Genomic DNA, 13,582 nt, shown 5'->3' on the forward strand with positions numbered 1-13,582 from the left:
ACAAGTACTAGAATAATGATGACTAAAATATGGTAAGAATATAATGGTGCATTACAATTATATTCCAAAATATTAATAATGATATATACAAATAATATACCTTGTTTCTAGTAATTATACATAAACCATTAATACTATTACTGATAATAATTGTAACAATAATAGTAAACTATATTAATACCATCCATAAAATAATACCCAGATTTTAATATATCCAAAATAATGTACTAATATTACATTAATTATGGTACAATAGCTAATTTTTCAATGCTACACAATACCTATACTAATCTACCATATAACAGTAAGCCATAGAAAATATTGATAAGATCATGTTAACAATTAACTATATAATCAATATAATCAATATTAATAATCATCTCTCAACAATATGGTAATATTACGATAAGGTATACAATCAGCGTGCTAATAATAGACTTACTCATAAACATACAAACAATCTGAAAATCCTAAACTATAAACATAAATCAATAATACCAACCCAAAAAGATGACTTGGAGATAAAACAAATATGACAATATTAAAAATTTTATCTGATATCAACAATAACAATCCCAACCCTAAGCCTGAATATTTAGTATTAAAATACCAACTATAACAACAATTCACAATAAGAATTCAATATATATACATTAAGATTACAAAATTCTGACCTTGCACAATATAAGAAACAATTAGTATCTCAACTACAACAAAAACATAATCATAGATATATATAAACAAGTTTTGAAAAAATAATAAATAAAATAAAACTCCCAATATGAAATAAAACGGAAATAACTATATTGTGTCCTTAGTGGGTGGGTGTGGAGGAGTGCCTTGTTTTGCAGGGTTGCTGAGTGTGTGCTGTGTGTGTGTGTTTCTTGTGTGCTGTGTTGTGTGTTTCTATTTTGATGTGTGTGTGCTGTGTGTGTGTGCGTTGGCACCCCGTGTGTGTGTTTTGTGTGTTGTGTTTTGTGTGATATACACACAATCGGCAGCAAAATAATAAATAAAAAAACTTAACTTTATGAAATAAACACACAACTATATATATTTGTATGTACGTGTATGTTATTACACAAGGGCGGGAGGTACTTACAGTGGGGGTACTTGCAGAGGGGAAAACCGCCGAAGAACTGAGGTCTTCCAGTAGTAGGAGTTGAGGGAGGTTGCTGGGGTGTACGGATCTGGAACAGGGGAGCGTGGAGTTGACAAACGAGACAGATGGTGGTTGCTGGCTGTGGCTGGACAGAGGGAGAACGGTGATAGTGTCTTCTACTACTGCAGGTACTGTGTTCAATTGCCTTTGCAGCCAAGGAGATCTGTTTGCTGTGCTGAACTGAGTAGCCTACAGAGGGAGTCTGAGGCTCGGGTCTGCTAGTTTCTGGCCTCCTCTTCTGGTTGCTGGTGTTGCCGTTGCTGAGGATTGTTGCTGTAGGTTTTGCTGGTGTTGGCGTGGCAGCAGGGCTGCTGCAAGAGTTGCCGCAGGCTGCAGTATTGCTGCTGTATCGGAGAAGTTTGAGTTGCAGGCGGGATCTCTCGATGCTTGATGGAGACTCTGCTCGTATGGTGAAGAGAGGAGCAGAGTTATGATTAGGCGGCAAGTGTGCTATGAGGCGCTGTGGGTGGCCGGAAGAAGAAGAAGACGAATACACCGACTTTTTTTTTTTCTTTGGCTTTTCTTTGTGCCTGGCCCCGGCTGTGTTCTTGTGCGCACCCCCCCCCCCCCTTTGCTTTATAAAAAAATGAAACCCTAATACAACCTTCCTTCTTTGATTTTCTTTTCTTGTTTTTTATTCTTTTATTCTTATGTAATAATGAAAAAGGGAAATAATAATAATAATAAATAATAAATACTATTATCATAAATAATATAAGTATCCAGAAGATAATAATATTAAAAATATACTACTATTAATAGTAATAAGAATCATAATTATTGTAAATAAAATAATAAGAGATTATCAATAAAATAATCATAATACTATAAAATATAGTAATAATACAACAAGTAATAATAATAATATAATAATCATACTAAAAGAATAATAATAAGAAATATATCCAAAAGATACAATAAAATAAATGGAAAAAAAATAATTATAGTAAAGTTCAATAAAATAAGATAATAAAAGTACTATTATAATAATAAAATGAAAATAATAATATAATGATGACTAAAATACTAGCAATAATAGTAAAGTACTATATATGAAAATAATATAATAATAATTATAATAATAATAATAATAATAATATAATAATAATAATAAAATAGAGGGGACCCTGTTCTCTTTGGCTAGGGAAAAATCGGGTGTCCTAAGTATCGACCTAGCCCCTAGCAACCACCCTGTAACAATCTCCTCACCTGAATCCCGACACTAGCTGTGGGCGCACTACTGGAACCCACAAATCTAAATCTGACTCGCCTAGGAGTCTAAAAATCCCTTCGTTCAGATTACAATCAATACTGCGTGATAAGTTGCTTAAAACCCAATCCATTCGCCCAAGTATCACATCACCCCTGCATATCTATGACCCACAAATCGGCCAACACACTCTCTTCTGAATACATCTGTCCCTTTCGAACTACCCTCTGCATTTAATCATCAGATCCCATCTCGTGCCCACTGACCATTCTATATATATGGTTTGTCTCTATTCTAGCTATTCTCACAACCCCGCCGTATGAAGATTGCGTGGCAACTGTATCAACAAGACATCATCTATATGGTAAAACAGTAAGATACCTTTGACACGCGCCAGCCATCGCAGCGTCTCCGGTCTAATGCATAGACCCTCGCTGGCGCATGTGCCTCTACTGGACCACCATGGGTACCGAATCCACTCGAAATGATCTGGAGCCTGTGCAAATTCGCCGTCATCTAACATGATCAGCAATTATGACCGGGTCTCTCGCAATGATAGCAACATTCTACCCCAAATCGCATTCACCCGAGTGTCTCCTTCCACATCTTGTACAAGTTGCGGGAGGCTGACTACCCTAGATCCACCCCGCTCTACAATCTATCTTTGACCCCCGCCATACCTACCTCCCTACAATGGCCTCGGCTGGGACCGCCTTAAAGCTCGCGGGTGCAGTCCTCTCTTCTAACTTTGTGCCTCATCTCTTCCGTAGACTCTCCTCTACGATTACGGCCCTGACAACCACTCTGAGAAGTCTGGATCCTCATACCCCACCTGCCTGTAAAATATCACGCTCAAATTTCTCTCAAACTTCTAGCCTCTTTCTCTTCATTGGGCATTAGGGCAAATGCAACAGCTCAATAAATCTCGCACGTATTGTGAACAATCAACGACCCCGGGGAGAGCTTAGAACTCTTGCACTCGTCATCTCTAACCGAAGAGATATATCTATCAAAGACTAGGTCCCTAAATCGGTTCAGGTTCATCTCATTGTATCGTCTCTACTCCTCCAACCTTTGGGCTGACCACCATCTCTCGGCCTCCCTACCCGCCTTATGTTAGCATAATAAGACCCTTTGGCTCATCGTTGCAGTGAAGCACTGTCAGAATCTTTCTACTCCGACAGCATTCTAACCAACTGCAGGATCTCGGCTCTAGCAAGCTGCGGATTCATCTCATAAATTTCTCTATGGTACATCCCTAGGTAATGCTGGACCTCCCTCTCTCTGGAGGCTCCGCGAGATCTCAGCCATGCTTCTGAGCCACACTGCGAAGCCAGCATTTGACCGCCACCTGTTCTCAGAAGGAACTAGCACATCAGCCCCACTGCCAGAGCGCTTTGCCTCTTGGGTCCACCTGCAAACACATAAAATCGTTTCAAATTCTATCTTCCTACCACCCAACTTAATTCAACTACAACTCCAACTCTATTACTACCTCGGACTCCTACCCCAAATCCACTCCTCACCCAAACACATGACTTGTCGCGTTTGCTATGGTTTTCCTGAATCTCACCCCAGGAAAAACACAAAACAATCACGAATCCGGTAGCCATATCACAGAATAAACCACAAATCGTTCCCTATATTCTGGTAATTATTTTTTCCTCACTCTAAGTCCTACAATAACCTAACACCTAGGCTCGCTACCAAATGTTACGACCTCAAAATTTTACCATTTATATATAATCCTATCCATACCTAAGCATCAGACAAACATATTATCAACCATTTACTATTTACTATGCAATACCAGAATTCTATATATACAGACCATATCCACAAAAATACCCCTCCAGTGTCATCTACTAAAAATCTCGTCGACAAAAACTCACCCTATAACCAGGGTGATCAACAACTTTCTATTCGCGGCCGGGTCTGCTCGCCTAGCTGGCTCACCTGACAATGTAAAGTAATGGGGTAAGTCCACCTTAGTAAGTGGAAAATATGCTATTACTAGTGGTGTGGCAACTAAGTTCAGAATACTTAAAAATAGTAGTTTTTGTGTTTTGTTTTTTTGGGGGGGGGGGGGGGGGGGGGGGGGGGGTGGGGTTTTTTGGGTTTTTGTTGGGGGGGTTTTTGGGTGGGGGGGGGGGGGGGGGGGGGGGGGGGGGGGGTAGGTGTGTGGTGGGGTGTGGGGGGGGTGTTTTTGAGTTTTCTGAACTGTAATGCATAACATCTATACAGCATATTTCCCCCCTTTCCACAATTTTAAGATATACTGTTTGTTGTATTTTCTACTTTGTTCTTATACTGATAATATCATACCCTACTATTTTACTGTAAAATGTATCAATATACATAACTGCTATTTTATCCCTGAGGACTCTGTATGTCATGATTGACACCTCATTACAAGGTTTTGTATGCGGCCCATATGCGGACCTTCATCTAATGGCCCTCCAGATAAGTCATAACCTACCCTACTCCACCCAGCCACCTGCATACACCCTAAGCTCGGAACTGGCTGCTAACCTCGTCCAAACCGGCCCCCTCCACCCAGTGAACTGGGAGCTGCATCACTCTCCGAGCACGGTCGACGTACCCACAATACTTCTGAGATATTGGTTGCACTCTATCTATATCTATCAACGTACCGTCTCTGTAACGGTATCTGCCTTAATCTTTCTACATGGATCTGATACTATATACCTATATATATAATTATAATAGATATACTCTTTTAACTGTTTTCATCATGTTTTTCCAATTACCTATATATGATTACTCTTTTCTGTTTTCATCATGTTTTTTCCAATTACCATAACGTTATTTACTGTACTGTAAACACTATAATCTCTGGAGACTATATCTTTCGCATCATTGATGCTACCTCTGTTCTTTGTCTATACACTCGTATGTATGGTAATCGGAAACATAGCATCTATACTTGGCATATACTGTTCTATATCAAACATGATATAATACTGTCTGAATAAAATCTTATCATGTATATATGTGTTGTGTGTGTGTGTTCGATATATAGTATATATATATTATATATACTATGTCCTGTCTCATAAAGTAACTCATATAAGAACTAGATATGCATGTTAAATTTCTCGTCGAATACATATCTCTATCATAAAATTCATATAGTACGATAACATTATAAAAAGTTGTATACTTCTTCCATCACATAAAAAATCTACTCAGACCACACAAGCATGTAAACTCATATTCTTACAACTAGATAACAAACTGTATCAATATTGTCCTGAATTTCTAATAACAATATGAAAACTCCTATCATAGCTATTTCTGCTTTACCTTCACTTTGAAAAGCCCTTATAAATTCTAGCTCGATAACCCCCCGCCCCAAAAAAAAAAACGGTTCTAACCAACATCCTGAAACACAATCCCCCGAAAACACATCAATATTTTATTATCTATGCGACATGTCTCATAACTGAGGAAAGGGCAAATATTGAAATAAATTCCTTACCCTGAGATGGGACCAAATCCACCCAACTTTTCCAGCGATAACTCCATCGACTTGTAGAGAATCTCGCCAGAGTGGTCGTGGTATCCTCAGAATCTTCGATCCGGTGAAAACAGGTTGGAAAACGAAGAGAGAAGTGAAAGACCAATCATAGAGAGACAGAAGAGAGAGAGAGAGAGAGGGGCACGTATAAATGATAAATTGAGTTTTCCCACTTATATTTGCGGCCTCATAAACGAGATCTCATCTCATCAAATAATCTTTCATAAATTCGGCAACAGGTCCCTGTATTTGGTCACGAAATTGCATGCTGCCCATACCCCTTTCCGGTACTTTCTCATCGCGAGACCCTTTATTCGTCGATGGAATTTCCTTATGGACCGGCTACGACCCCTGTTTCATCGCTGAAGTCCCACTGCCGCCTTCTGTTCCATTTCTTTTTCTCTCTCTTTAATAATTTAGAATAGTATTTTCTAGGTCGTTACACTTTCTGTCTAAGATCTGCTCTGGTGCTTCCGTATAATGCCAATGAATCTCCAAACTCTGCCTCTATATAGTAATCACGTGGAAATGGTCGGACATATTTCCTTAACTGGAACATGAATCTGTCATGTGAATTCTAGTAGGGCTGTGGTAGAGCTAGTCTGTAAAGCACTGACCCTACTCTCTCAAAGTATTCAAAGTGGCCATGTCTCAGGCTCAGTTTACCCTTCTTTCCAAATCTCATAACTCTATTTAGTGGGGTGCTATTTCAAAAGTACGTGATCACCCACTTCAAATTCCAATTCCTAGTGGCGATTATCTATGTCGGCTTCTACCAACTCTGGTTGTACTGATCCTATCTCGAATAACTTGGATTTTTATCATACGCCGCTGACCCAATTTCTGGCCCCAACACTCACCTCTCACCTAATTCATCCTAGTATAAAGGAGAACGACCTCGTACCAAAAGTGCCTCATAAGATGCCATGTCGATGCTATGTTTGATGCTGTTATTGTAGGAAAATTCAACCAGTGGCAAATATGGGTCCAGCTACCCCTCAAAGTACAACACACACTCTCGTATAATCTCCTCAGTACCTAAATTATTCTCTTTGTCTGACCATCTGTCTAGTCTGAAAAGTGTTGTTGATGCTAATTGAGACCCCAAAGCCTCCACATAGCTCTTCCCAAATCGTGATGTAAAGTGTGGATCACGATCCGAGACTATAGACCAGCCTCCCCAGGTTCAAACCATCTCGGGAATGTAAATCTTTGTCAATTTTTTCATAGGTAGCTAACCTTAATAATTAGAAATGAGCTATCTTTGTTAGTCGATCAATACTACCCAGATGGCATTCTACCATGCGGGGCTGGCGATAGCCAATGATGAAATCCATGGATATGTGGTCCCGCCTTGAAAAGTGTTGTAACTTGCCCCTGCCGCCTTTGGTACTCATCCTTAACCTGCTGGACGTTAAAGCACTGCTACACAAATCAGCAATCTCCTTTTCATACCATTCCACCAGAAATACTCTCGCAGATTAACCTTACATGTTTGTACTGCCAGGATTAACTGTGTATAGAGATATGTGAAGCTCCTTTAGAATCATTCTCCTAATTCACATCTACAGTACACACAATCTGGTGCAAAACCTCAAATATACAAACTCCTCTCCCTTGACCCTCATGTACTCTACTATTACCCTCTGGCTAATTGCTAACGCTCTCCCTGAGCGGCTTTAATCTTTTCATATAGCGTAGGTGGCACAACCAAGATGGAAATAAATGGCTGAGGATTGCTCTCTACCAACTCTACACCAAGTCTCTCCAAATCCATTAGGATCAAACGTTAAACCTCCATACCTACCATTGCTAGTCTCACTGATTTCCTACTCAGAGCATCTGTTTTCACATTCGTTTTTTCTAGATGGTAACTAATAGTGTTGTCATAATCTTTAATAAGTTTCGGTCACCTTCTTTGCCTCATATTCAGCTCTTTCTAGGTAAATAAACATTTTAAGCTTTTGTGGTCTGTGAAGATTTTGCATTTCCTACCATATAGATAATGCCTCCATATTTTTAAAGCATAAACCACTGCGGCTAATTCTAAATCATGCACATAATAGTTCTTCTCATATTCTTTAAGCTATCTAGATGCGTAGGCAATGAATCTTTCATGCTGCATTAACACACATCCAAAACCCTTCAAAAATGCATCACTATATATCACAAATCTATCCTCCCCTAATGGAATAGCCAGTACCGATGCTGAAACCAACCGCCGTTTTAACTCCTAAAAGCTCTGCTCACAATCATCAGTCTAATCAAATTTCACATTTTTCCTCGTGAGTCGTGTTAGTGGACCCGATATTCTGGAAAAAACCATCTACGAAGCGTCGATAGTAGCCTGCCAAACCCAAAAAACTCTTAACCTTTGAGACATTTCCTAGCCTTACCCAACTCACCACTGCCTCTGTCTTGCTTGGGTCAACCGATATACCGTCCTCGGAGATCACATACCTGAGGAAAGTAACCTGCCTTAACCATAATTCACATTTCTTGAATTTTACGTACAACTTTCTTTCTTTAAATATCTACAACACCAGCCTCAGATGATGCTCGTGCTCCTCAAAACTTCCCGAGTAGACTAGTATATCATCAATGAAAACCACAACAAACTAGTATAGGTAATGATGGAACACCCGATTCATTAAATCCATAAATACTGCTGGTGCATTAGTCAACCCAAACAGCATCACCAAAAATTCGTGATGCCCATATCTAGTTCAGAATGCTATTTTTGAAATATCCTCTGTTCTAACATTCACCTGATGGTAACCAGACTGCAAGTCAATTTTAGAGTCGACCTGGGTCCCCTGAAGCTGATCAAATAAGTCCTCAATCCTAGGAAGAGGATATCTATTATTGACTATCAATTGTTTGTCTCCCTATAATCTATACACAATCTCATGGTCCCATCTTTCTTTTTCACGAACAAGACTGGGCCCTCCACGGTGACACACTAGGCTTGATAAATCCTTTATCTAGCAACCCCTGCAACTGACCTTTCAATTCCTTCAATTCAATTAGAGCCATACAGTATGGTGCCTTAGATACCGGTGCCGACCCTGGTAGTAGATCCACGGTAATTTCAATCTCTCGGCTTGGTGGTAAGCCAGGCAATTCTTTTGGAAAAACATCTGGAAATTCTCTAACTACAAAAATATCAACATGTTTTAGTTCTTCTTTTGGCAATTCCTTTATATAGGCAACATACCTTGGGCAACCAGCCTATAACAATCCCCTTACCTGAATAACTGACACTAGTTGCGGCAAAGCACGCACACGTGAACCCACAAATTTATATTCTTGCTCATCCAAAGGTCTAAAAATCACTTCTTTTTTATGGAAATCTATGCTAGCGTGATTAGTTTCCAGCCAATCCATACCCAGTATTACATCAAACCCCTATATATCTAGTACCACGAGATCAGCTGGTAGTACTTTCTCCTGAATGCTTATTGAAAAGTTCTGAAGTACCTTCCTACACCTTACCATAGATCCTGTTGGCATGACAACAGACAACTCCACATCTAATAACTGTGTCTCTACCCCAATTACTTTAACATACCCCGCCGATATAAAGGAATGGGTGGCACCTATTTCAAACAAAAGAATAACTTTATATGATAATACAGTAAATTTACTTGTGACAACATCTCCAGTAGTCTTGGTGTCTCCTGGCGTCAATACATAGACCCTCATCTGCGTCGTATACTCTACTAGTCTCCACGAGGCACCTGATGAGCACTCGGGTTTGGTATGGGAGCTGGTGCATAAATTGGTAGTCCTTAACATGATCAAGCCATATGGCCGAGCCTCCCACAATGGTAGCATACATTCTCCCCCAGCCGGCACCCACCTGGATGTCTCCGTCCAAATATGGGGCAGGTGGGATAAGACTACCCACCCTGAAATCCACTGTGCTCTATCGTTTGCCTCTGACCCCCACTGGATCTCATTGTCGACGAGATGACGTCTTCGTTGATGAGTTACTAAAGAATGTTCGTTGATGAGAAAAAGACTTCGTCGACGAACCCTAAACCTGAAATTTCTATCATTCGGGATCTCTTCGTCAATGACGCCTAAACTTCGTTAACGAACCACTGAAGAACCTTTGTCGACAAAAGCAGGGGATTTGTCGACGAAGCCTACTGTTTCCTTTTTTATAATTTTTCTATTTCTTCTTTTCTTTATCATTTTCCATAAATTAATTTTTCAGGTCTCTACATTTGTTATGTCATTTTAAATTTGAATGACCAGTTCAACTGTTGGGTGTGCTTCATTGCTATATTTTTTAACAATTATAAATTTTTATGCCCAACATGTTATATCAAATAGGGGAGATTTTTTCAAAAAAGGAGAGTTCTCTTTCTAAGTCTGTTTGAAATGATAAAATTATTTTCTACTTAGCTTAGCCCTTTTTTCTAACGCCAAAAGGGAGAGAATGTTTATGAGCAAAATGATAATGACCAAAAGGGAATTTTTTGGAGGGGCAAATATTATGGGGACAAATATCTAAGCTTGTGCTTTAATGCAAAAATTTAAATGCATGATCTTTGTAATGTCTTCTTTTGTGATGTGCTTGTGTTGTATTGTCTATACTTTTGCATTGTGCATATTCTTAGGGGGGATCTTTTCAGGTTGTACCCATTTTACTTTGATGTGTTTGTTATCATCAAAAAGGGGGAGATTGTTGACTTTTTGAGTCTGATTCCTATTTTGATAATGACAAAGCACATGTATCTTATATGCGCATTTAGTGTGTGAACAGGTCTACATGTCAGCACGGACATAAGATATAGAGAAATAGAAGCCAGAAAGAACTTAAAGCTCACATCATACTAGTGTATTCCATGAAGAGAAGAGCAAAAAGAAGAAGACATGTTTTGTATTGTAATTGGATTTAAATTTTTATTATTATCTAGTATGTACTAATGCATGCATCTGCATGATATGTTTGAATGCTCAGATAGACCATATCATACAAATTATTTACAAAGGTTGAAATATTATTTTGAAAAACACCATTTCTCTATTGAGCAAAACTTTAATTATCGGTTGGGTTTAGTTCGGAATTGAACTGGGGAGTCTCAGCTCCATAAGTGAAACCAATTCAGTTCAGTCCTATAAATTGAACTGGGGAGTCTCCGCCCCGTAAGGGAGATCAATTGGGCTCAGCTTGGTAATTGATCTGGGGTTTACCTCACCCCATAAGGAAAGGTTGTAACAGCTTCTGCTCTGCCCATTTAAGTGAGTAGGTATAGTGGAATCCTTAGGGGGTATGCCCAAGGCAGGGGCGTAGGCTAGTTTGGCTGAACCTCGATAACAAATCTCGTTTGTCACTCACTCTCTCTCTCTCTCTCTCTCTCTCTCTCTCTCTCTCTCTCTCTCATTTATATTTTTGCACTTAAATTTCTGTATGTGTAGAGACCCAAAGAATTAGAGTAATTAAATAATAAAAGAAAGGAAAGAAAAGGATTTTTCAAAAAAGGGATTCAGCAGGGTCTCGTCGACGAGTGCGGAGTGCTCGTCGATGTGGATGCGTGTCTCATCGACGACACATTACCGAAAGGGCTGATTTTAGGGTCTAAAATTTGTCGATGAGGGGTAAGTGTTCGTCGACAAACTCTCTTCATGGACTCATCGATGAGGTGACATGTCTTGTTGACAAATCCGTATTTTATAAATATGTCAAACTTGGGTTTTCAGCAAAGGAAATTGCATGCAAGGTTTTCTCTCTCTCCAAAAACATCTCTCCCACCTTCTCTCTAGATTTCCGGCTTCATCCTTCGCCGGTTCGATGATTGGAAGCCGTCATGCTACTCCATGGAAGATTCTCTTCAAGTCAATTGGAGTAGTTCGTTCGTTAGGCCAATTTGGGCACCATCCCAAAATCTGGGTAAGTTAGGTATTTTGAGTTTTATAGGGTACTTAGTATTTTTAGACTGAGGGAAATGTTGTAGGTGGAATAATACTAAAGTTTTGTTTGAAAAAAAATAATTTCAGGGTATGGAGCTGGGAACACCATAGGAGTAGGTTTGGTTAAGTTTTTAGGCTTCTCAGTAAGTCAGGTAAGGGGATAAATTAAGTTAGCCTTTTTTTATGAAATTATTATTATTATACAACATTTATTTTTAGGAAAATATGTATGTTATAGAACTATGTTTGGATACTATTGTTGAACAGAGAAATGATTTTAACACATTTTATAAGAAAAATATGATTTTAGAACAAATTATGAGTTTAGAAGATTATTTATATATGTGTGGCATGAGTCTAATATTTCCATGAAAATTATGTTATTTTGAAATGTTATGATTTTTTCAAGATAAGCATGTCATAGCAGTTTTCAGGAAAACCATAAAAACAGTACAGGATTTATGATTTTAAGAATATTATGTTAAACAGTGCAAGAACTTCATGTACAAGTATGTCATGTTATGTCGGCACTGGTGTCATTATTTTTATGTTATCTTACAACAGCCTAAATGTTGTAATTATGCATGTTATGTCAAGTTTCAAGAAAATATTATCATGTCATGTTTTACTATGAAATATGAAACTGCTATGTTCAATTCATGAAATGTATTATATGTTATCACAACTCGGATAGCTTAGTTTAGTTTCACGAAGCACAGTACCATAACTATATGTTCACGTTTACGTTTACGTTCACATTAGTGTTACCACACATCTTATGTAGAGTGTGGGAGATGGCAGTCGATGTGGCTTTATAGGAATGTTGTAGTTTCCCTGGTAGTCTGGCACAAGTGGAATAGGCCCATCGTACTTACACACCTATGTTTGACTTAGCATGGTTAACCAGCCATTGCTAGGTCCCACTTTCGGGCGGCACAACCCTGTCATGTGGGGGGTAAGACATGATAATAGCTAACTATCTATCTATCCTGGGTAATATTTCAAGTATGGTGTAGTCCTATAAGATGATTTTCCTATACAAAAATTTAGTATGTTAACCTAAGTTATAACAAATCATGTTTTATTTAGATATGATACAACTGTTTATACCAGATATGAATTATGTACTATTTATATGTATATCACGAAAAATACTCATGCTCATATTAGCTACACACTGATAATAATCTTTCTTACTTATTGAGCGTCGTCTCACCCCAATAATTATTCCATATTATAGATAACTATGCAGGACGTGTTGGGAATCAGGCATAGCAAGCATCTAAGCGAGATTAGAGAATGCAGTATAGAATAGATATTTGTATAGTACTAGTTAATTAAGTTTTTATATTTCACATAATGTAAATATTGGAGATACCCATATATATATATATATATATATATATATATATATATATATATACAGTTGTTTAATACTCTGATATAAAATATTTGATGTTTTTATTTACGTCCGCAATTTTAAATATTTAAAGAAAATCGCAACTCAGACCCGACCGAGTTTGGGGCCATGACATGTAATGCGTAGTAATGGGTACATTAATGTGTTTTGTGTACAAGTATTATTGTGGGTATTTTAGTATGTATTTTCTCTTATAATTATCAATAATCCAAGAAAAAAAATTAAATATGAAAATTCCAAAAACATGAGTTTTTGTTCTTCGGTTCCCAAAATCTAACTTTTCCTTATAAGAGATAAGGGGAAGACTTTCCTGTATAATGTCTTCTT

The sequence above is a fragment of the Malania oleifera genome, chromosome 6, assembly GCF_029873635.1.
Source record: "Malania oleifera isolate guangnan ecotype guangnan chromosome 6, ASM2987363v1, whole genome shotgun sequence".
NCBI classification, from domain to species: Eukaryota; Viridiplantae; Streptophyta; class Magnoliopsida; order Santalales; family Ximeniaceae; genus Malania; species Malania oleifera.